Raw genomic sequence first — 9010 nt, 5'->3', positions numbered from 1 at the left:
TCTCCTGGCCTCTATCACTTTCCACCATTTCTCAGCCTCTTTCTACAGCAAGAACGCCGCTAACTCAACCTTATGGTCCTCAGATCATCTCATAACACTAAAGCATTTCTCAATCAAGTCCAACTAGACCTCGGCATCTACTGGATCTATGGCTTCATCGAACGTTGTGGCCCCTAAAGTGTTCAGCCTCTCGATGCCAAATATCTTCTCTAGATCTGTCTGAATCGATCCTACACTCGTTGCCAATCTCTAGGCAATCCTATCAAATACTTGATCCTCCATCTGGGGATTTGCACTTACTCGTAGGGTACTCGACTCATTTTCAAAAGTCATCTCTTGCACTACTAGGTCTCTAACTCTCTTCCCCTTCGGATTTGGGTCCTATCTAACTTCAGGGCCTCCGTTGGTAAGGTCAACATTCCTCTCCTCTATCTGCCTGCTCAGCCTACCACTTTTCCTCGGCATCTTTTCCTAATTAATAAGTACACGTGTTAGGGACTTAATCTAATGCATAAACTCTCTCTTTCACTCAAAATCATATGCTCTGATACCAACCTGTCACACCCCCTCCCAGATTACTCTCTTAGCCTAGGAAAGGACATGACTGCAACAGTTATCAACCATTTTGTTGACATTTGCTGCCTATTAACTCTAGCAGAAATAATCTGATACCAACATGCAATCTCATACACAACGGTTGCCTCTATGGCCAAAACATTAAGTAATAAACTCAAGACATTTACAGAGATTACATTACAAGTTTCATAAGTCCCGATACCCAAACTTAGTCCCTACATAAACAACTATAACATGTGTACAATATTTACAGTAACCACCTAGCTGATTGGTTACAACAACTCTAGGTCTTTTAGTGGTAGAGCAGATGCAGAGCTACCTTTTGAGGATTTTACTGCTACCTGAGGAAAAGAAAAATATTTGAAAATGGAATGAGCTTGCTAGCCCAGTGAGTGACTTAAGAAAGAAAACTAATTCTCATGCATAAGTCTCAATAAAGAGATCATACTGAAATATAAATCTTTACAGTAACCTTGTCCTGCAATATAAACATTTTCCAAGCATAAAACATGTAAAGTTTTTTTCATCATTAAACATTAAACTGTTACTTAGTTGAGAATAACCTTGTTGTGGTTAAACCCCACTACTTAAGCAAGAGAGAACCCTTTTGCTCAATCTATGACTTAGTTGAGAGAGAACCCTTTTGCTCCATCTCTGACTTTAACTATCTACATTCACGTGGTTATAACTAAGTATCATCATACTTTAGGTACTTCTGCTCAGATACCTTCTCAATGTCCCTCAGTATCAAGCTGCTTAGATACCTTCTCAAATGTCCCTCGATAGCTTCAAGTAATACTAGTCATACTATGACTTTCTCTTTAAAGCATGTAAAACAAAACGCATAAAAATATGTCTTTAAAGGTACTAATTCATGCTTTGTGTATTTAAACACACTTCACTAAACTTTCATACATAGCATGCATTTAAAACATAACTCATAGTTTGCTTATAAACTACTTTGTAAGACTAGCTAGCATAAGAATAATTTCTTAAAAACATGGTTTCTTTAAAACATTGCAAATATTTAGTCACTCACAACCTTTAGGATTACTCCTTAAGGGTCGATATGGTTCTAACACTGGTGTCAATCCTGTGGACACAAAAGCATATATTTTAGTTATTAACATTGGTCTCCCAACCGCACCTCACAAACGCATCCCACTTGTGCAACCAACATTTTCCTCTAAGTGTTCCTTCAGTTGCACATGGTCGTCCACAAGGCTGCTTATGCATCCAAGACCTCAAGCCTTCCTCAGCCCACACAGCAGGTCCAACGCATAGGAATGCTCAACCCTTGGTCTACCCGGGCGTTTTACTTCGAGCTGCCAGCTTACTCAACCCAAACAGCTGCCTACTTGTTCATGAAATTCCAGATTCAAATTACGGAATTAATAACTCAAATTCTATAGCTCATCTCAAGAAATTTCCTTCTACAAACTTATTTAAAAGTGTCTCAGGAAGCTTACCTTAAACTTTCAGCTCCACACTATTCGTGGTTCATCCTGAAGACTCAATTCTTATCGACGGCCTAGATTCACCTAGGAACAAAACCTCTGGTCACTTTTTCCCTTATCCGGCCTTATTCTAGTGAGAACATCTTCCGGCAGTGTCACCTCTAAAACTAGACTCTCAGAGCTTTCCAATGACACCAAGATCTTTCAATTTGCACGGAGGAATTGATCAAACTGATCTTTTAAAGTTCAGCCTCCCTTTTTATACTACTTTCCACCGCTTACCATTAAAGCATAGCATGACACCTTCAACTTAAATGGAGTTAAATACGTTACTTACGACAATTGTTGCCCTTAATTGGTGGTTAAGACTGATCAATACATGCTTCGATCGTTTAACTCACTACCCATCGTGTAGCTCATCATTCAGTGATCTCTCGCTGATGCTTATCACCCAACGATCTCACTACCGTTCATTATGTAGCACATAGCCTATCGCATAGCTCTCGTTGCCACTCAACATGTAGCTTTTAGTGTCACTCATCATGTAGTGCTGAGGTCTATCATCTAACACATCATACCCATCATCTAGTGCTCACGCCTATCGTGTAGCACCATCATTTAGCGTCATCATCTAGGGCTGATGTTGATTGTGTAGCGCCATCACCTATCGTGTAGCGCTATTGTCCATCTTGTAGCGCTATCGTCTAGTGATCACTTCGCATCATTCAGTGCCAGATGCAGCTACACAATCGTCTAGCACATCGCTTAGTGCTTCTCATAGCTACACGATCATCCGTGCGCACCACTCCATTGCTCAGCGTCCACACTCGCGCACACCTGATGCTACCGCATGCGCGCTAACCTCTCAAGACTTGGTTGCCGCAGGCCTTGTCCAACGCATGGCTTTTCTTCACTCGGCCACACTTGGATCCCTTAAATGCCCAACTAACCTCTCAAATGAATAAGGCCAATGCCCTTGACTCAACTCCAACGCTTAGAACAAGGCCAACACATGGGCAAACACTTAGCCATTTTTCTAGCTTCTAATGCATGGGTTACACTTAGCGAATTTTTCTAGCTTCACCTATGAGTCAAGCTTTCAAACTCAAACTTTTCATCTAACTTTTTACCCTTTTCTCTACAATTAAACATTAATTTTCACATTAACCTACTTATCATACTTGTGTCAATAGTTAACATACACAAGTAGAGAAATTAGGGCTCAGGGATCACAGTGATGCCTTGATCCGAGGCTGTTGGATCCTCTTTGTTGTTGTATAATAATATTACCTATTAAAAAAGTTCTCCAAGTCCAAATTTCGATGATTTTTAGTTCAAAAAATACTTATGAATCCTGGAGAGGAGTTTTGTACCTATGTGGGTGAATATTGACACAAAAGGTCAAGAAAGAGTCCAAAAAAAATGAACTTTGGGTTTCTACGTGTCGAAATGTGCTCTTGGTCCAAATTTGGTCAAAGTTTGGTTTAAAAGTTACTTATGAACCTTGGACAGGAGTTTTGTACCTGTATGGATGAAGTTTGGACAAAAAGGTCAAGAAAGCGTCCAAAAATGACGAACTTTGGGTTTCTACTTGACGAAATGTGCTCCAAGTCAAAATTTGGACGAAGTTTGGTTCAAAAGGTACTTATGAACCCTAGAAAGGAATTTTGTACCTATGTAGACGAACTTTGGCACAAAGGATAAAGAAAGAGACTAAAAAGGATGAACTTTGGGTTTTTACTTGTCGAAATATGCTCCAAGTCCAAATTTGGAAGAAGTTTGGTTCAAAAGATACTAAACCCTTGAGAGGAGTTTCGTGCCAGTGTGGACTAAGTTAGACACAAAAGTTCAAGAAAGAGTTCGAAAAGGATGAATTTTGGGTTTCTACATGTCGAAGTCTGCTATAATTCAAAATTTGGACGAACTTTGGTTCAAAAGGTACTTATGAAACTTGGAAAGGAGTTTTATACCTGTGTGGATGGACCTTGGCACAAAATGTCAAGATGTCCAAAAAGGACGAACTTTAGGTTTCTCCTTGTCGAAATGTGCTCCAAGTTCAAATTGGGATGAAGTTTGGTTCAAAAGATACTTATGTACCTTGGAGAGGAGTTTCGTACCCGTGTTGACGAACTTTGACACAAAAGGTCAAGAAAGAGACTGAAATTGACGAACTTTGGGTTTCTACTTGATGCGTTAATTTATGATGTGATGATGTGTGTATGCGATAATGTGCAGATGCGATGATCATACAAGTTTTCCTAACAAAGGCCAAGTATAAGCCTTTTTAGGTTCCTGGTAAGTCCAAGGTCGAACACAGGGACTACTAAATAGATATGTGACAGACTCTTTGATTCTATTGCAGTAGTGAAAAAGAAGTACATGGTGTTTTGATTTAGATTTTCCTATGCGACGGAGTTGAACGCGGAGTGATGAAAGCGTAGAGTTATATGTATGCGATGAAGGGGTTGAGAAGGGATTTAGTTAACATTTCCCAAGATTGTGTACAAGTTATGCGATCATGCTATGCACAAATATTAGTACTACATTTCTCAATGCAAAATGTCACATTTCCTATTTCTAGGACGCATGCAATGTGTATGCGAAACAACAGATAGAACTTATTTCTAAGTTTCTTTTCTTGCTTATGCGATCTAATACGACTCTCTTAATCCTAGATTCTATCTTTAGACTACTCTCTGAAGTATGTCCAAATGATGAATGATGCATACATAAGACAAGATGATCACATAAAATGCATAGCTTAGATCATGCTAGCTAAGTACTTCTCAACCCATTCAGAAATTTAGCTACTCATGCATGATGTGGAGAGATTGAACATAAGTAGAGATGAAGTTTCAATTTTCTGTAAATAAAGTATTGAGTACAAAATAGCAAATGGATTTGAGAAATAACAAGCCCAGTAAGCAATGTCTTGCTTCCCGTGGCCTTTTACACTGCTCTTTATCACTTCAACTCTGTTCTAGTTGTGGATTCTTGCTCTCGCAAGGGTTAGCCTTCTCTCCTTTGTATTGCTTTCCGGCAATCTCTTGATTTGTTCGGGAGCGATTTCTATCGGCTTTGCCTCATCTCCTTACTCTCTCCGTCCTTTATATATATCTATATGTATGTGCGTGAACCCCCCCCCCCTCTCTAGTGGCATTCGGTATTTATAAATTTCAAAGTGAAACAACTTTTCTTACTAATGATTGCAATGATGGGTGGCAATAATTTCCCTACTCTGTTGCACCATTTAAACGTCATTGAAAGTTTAATGTACTTGCTACAGTATGGTTTTTAATTGCTTGTCAAATGAATTTGAAATCGATCATTATCCGCCTTACGTCCCATCATGATTTATTATGCTGTCGCCTTGATGCGAGGTCTTTATGTGATCACTTTTTAAAAAACTTCTCACGATCGCATGACTTGTGATTGCAACTTCAAGCATGTTGTCGCATTGTGCCCTTGGATCACAATTTCATATGCGCTATCGCATTGTACCTTCACAAAATATGTAAATTACCTGCTTTTATGCGATAAGCATTAGCGATCACAATTCCTTTTAGTTTCGTGCTTTTAGACAGGATATTGCCTATTTTACCATCGCTTTCTCTCATTGTTGTACTAATTTGAGCTGTAATAACTTGTATTTATACCAATTATCACTACTTGTCGAAATGTGCTCCAAGTAAAAATTTGGATGAAGTTTGGTTGAAAAAGTACTAATGAACCCTGGACAAGAGTTTTGTACTTGTGTGGATGAACTTTGGCACAAAGGGTAAAGAAAAAGACCAAAACAGACGAACTTTGGGTAACTTGTGGACACGTGCTCAAAGTCCAAATTTGGAAGAAGTTTGGTTCAAAAGATACTTATGAACCCTGAAGAAGAGTTTTGTACCTGTATGGACGAACTTAGACACAAAAGGTCAACGACTGCAATCTTTTTCTGTCCGTGAGGATCCCAACAGAGCGCCTTCTACTTATAATAGGCCATGAACTAGATCAGAATCATTCCCAACGAAGAGTCCAAAAAGAAGGAACTTTTAGTACATGTCAAAGTCTAGTATAAATCAAAATTTGGACGAACTTTGGTTCAAAAAGTACTTATGAACCCTATAAAGGAGTTTCATACCTGTGTGGATGAATCTTGGCACAAAATGTCAAGAAAGAGTCAGAAAAGGACAAACTTTAGGTTTCTACTTGTTGAAATGTGCTCCAAGTCCAAATTTTGACAATGTTTGGTTCAAAAGATACTTATAAAAACTTGAAGAGGAGTTTAGTACTTGTGTGGACAAACTTTGACATAAAAGGTCAAGAAAGAGTCTGAAAATAATGAACTTTGGGTTTCTACATGTCAAAATGTGATCTTGGTCCAAATTTGGTCGAAGTTTGGTTTAAAAGTTACTTATGAACCCTGGACAAGAGTTTTGTACCTTTATGGATGAACTTTAAACCAAAAGGTCAAGAAAGAGTCCAAAAATGACTGATTTTGGGTTTCTACTTGTCAAAATGTGCTCAAATTCAAAATTTGGACGAAGTTTGGTTCAAAAGGTACTTAGAGCCTTATAATGGAATTTTGTACCTATGTGGACGAACTTTGGCACAAAAGGTAAAAAAAGAGATTAAAAAGGACAAAATTTGGGTTTTTACTTGTCGAAATGTGCTCCAATTCCAAATTTGGAAGAAGTTTGGTTCACAAGATACTTATGAACTCTACAGAGGAGTTTTGTACCAGTGTGGACGAACTTAAACACAAAAGGTCAAGAAAAAGTCCAAAAAGGACGAACTTTGGTTTTCTACTTGTCGAAGTCTGCTACAATTTCAAATTTGGATGGACTTCAGTTTAAAAGGTAGTTATAAACCCTGGAAAGGAGTTTTTTTACCTATATGAATGAACATTGGCACAAAATTTCAAGAAAGTGTTCGAAAAGGACGAACTTTGGGTTTCTACTTGTTGAAATGTGTTCCAAGTTCAGATTTGGACGATGTTGGATCAAGAGATACTTATGAACCCTAAAGGAGTTTTGTACCTGTTGGACTAACTTGGACACAAAAGGTAAAGAAAGAGTTCAAAAAGAACGAAATTAAAATAGTGGAATTTTTTATGACGCGCGCGCATGAGAGCCATGCGCTTCTCTCGATGGGTTGGAGTCCGATTGAGCGATTCTGAATATGATTGGATCTGGTTTCCGCGATTTGTATCTATTTGTTATTCACTAGTGGTGGCTTGTTATGTGTGGATCGATTTATGACTGTTTCGACGATTGAACTTTGGTTGGTTGTGGTGATTTCTGGTTGTCGTTTGGAGTGGATCACGTGATTCGTCATGATCTTGTGGTACTGTGATGGTTTTGTCTGGATTTTGGTTTTGCTTCGTTCCATTGTTAGGTTTCGACACTAATTCAATTACTCATAAATGATCACCTTTAAGGCTGAATGAGAAGAATGGATCACCGATGGTATGACAGCCCTATCATGTTCGAAAGCCTGAGGTTGAGTCGATTGTTGCAAACGGATTTGCTTCACAATTAGAGGTGAAGGGATTCAGGTATTTGATGGGCGTTTGGCCGATCTGAAGAGGATGAGGGGTTTGATTTGAGGTTTGGTGTCGGAGATGTGGTGGGGAGATCGACGGTGTTTCAGCACAGGGGAGACGAGATGGTGGCTGTAGGGTTGAAGACGAGTCTGGGCGCTAACCTAGAACCTGTGTATAACAGGGAGGGGGAACTAGGCTTCAGATGAACCAGGTAGGTTGATCGAAGGGCTTGGATCTGGTGGTGTTGGGCCAGTGGAGATGTGCTAGTATGGGGTTTCTAGGCTTGGGTTGGAGGCTCAGTTAGTGGAGGGGGGGTAAGAAGTCTAGGCTTGGTGGTGGGGGAGCTGGACTGCAGGTGAGGAGTGGGCTGTTTGGGGTTAATGGACCAAGTGAGGCTAAGGGCGTGGTTGGACTGTAAGATGGGGTTGAGCTTGTTGGGGCTAGGATTGAGAAGGGGGAGATTGGTGCAGGGGAAGTGGTAGGGGGTTTAGGTGGTATGGAGGATGGGCCGAGAGGGTATGGGTTGGTGGAGTGTAGAAAGGTTTGGCTGGAGCAAGGGGCGAGTTTGGGTTGACGCGGCATTCGTGAACCAAGCTTTATCTGTCAAGTCGGTTCGGTCTGTGGGATCATCCTTCAGTTCAGTTTGTTTGGAGGCTCATTTGGGTAATTTGGAGAACGGTTTTGGTGTGGATAACTTGAGTTCGAAGGGGAGGAAGCTGCAGGCAGCCCTATTTGGGTTAATTTGAAGGGGAACCTAGAGTTCATGCCTCTGTTGGTTGAGAATGATAAGGTTGTTGTTAAGCCTTGTGAGAAGGTTCTTGATATGAGTGTTAATTTATGGTAAAGATCTTTGGTGGGTCAGTTTGTGGATGCAAACCTCCCGTGCTCTATGATTTTCCGCCTTATCCAGAGAACTTGGGGACGTGTAGGGATGCCTATGATTACTGTGCTGGAGAAGGGACCGATTATTTTTAAATTCCTCAAATGAGAGTCACGAGACTGGGTGTTAGAGAATGGTCTATGGCACTTGGGTGACAAGCCCATCTTATTGTGATAGTGGTCCCTAGGTATTGTCCTTGAAACCTTTGTTGTTTATTCTGTCCCAATTTGGTTTAAATTGAAGCGTATGCCCCTAGAGCTGTGGACAGATAGGGGTTTAGCAGTGTTGGCTAGTGCAGTGGGTAGGCCTGTTTGTTTTGATGTTGCAACGAGAGAGAGGCATCAGTTATTGTATGCTAGATTTTGTGTAGAGGTGGATGGTGAGTCGTTGTTGCCTCCATCAATCACTATTAGAATGTGGGGGCAGGTATCCACTGTTGTATGAGTGGAAACTTGTAAATGTGGTTACTGTGGCTCGTTTGGGCATACCGCAATTATATGTGAGAAATAGAGTGTAGCAAGGGTTGAGGATTTAAGTATTGTGGTTGTTAGTGAGGGGTGT

Source organism: Benincasa hispida, chromosome 12 (genome assembly GCF_009727055.1).
Source record: "Benincasa hispida cultivar B227 chromosome 12, ASM972705v1, whole genome shotgun sequence".
Classification (NCBI taxonomy): Eukaryota; Viridiplantae; Streptophyta; class Magnoliopsida; order Cucurbitales; family Cucurbitaceae; genus Benincasa; species Benincasa hispida.
The sequence above is the reverse complement of the archived record's forward strand: the minus strand, read 5'-3'. Positions refer to the sequence as shown.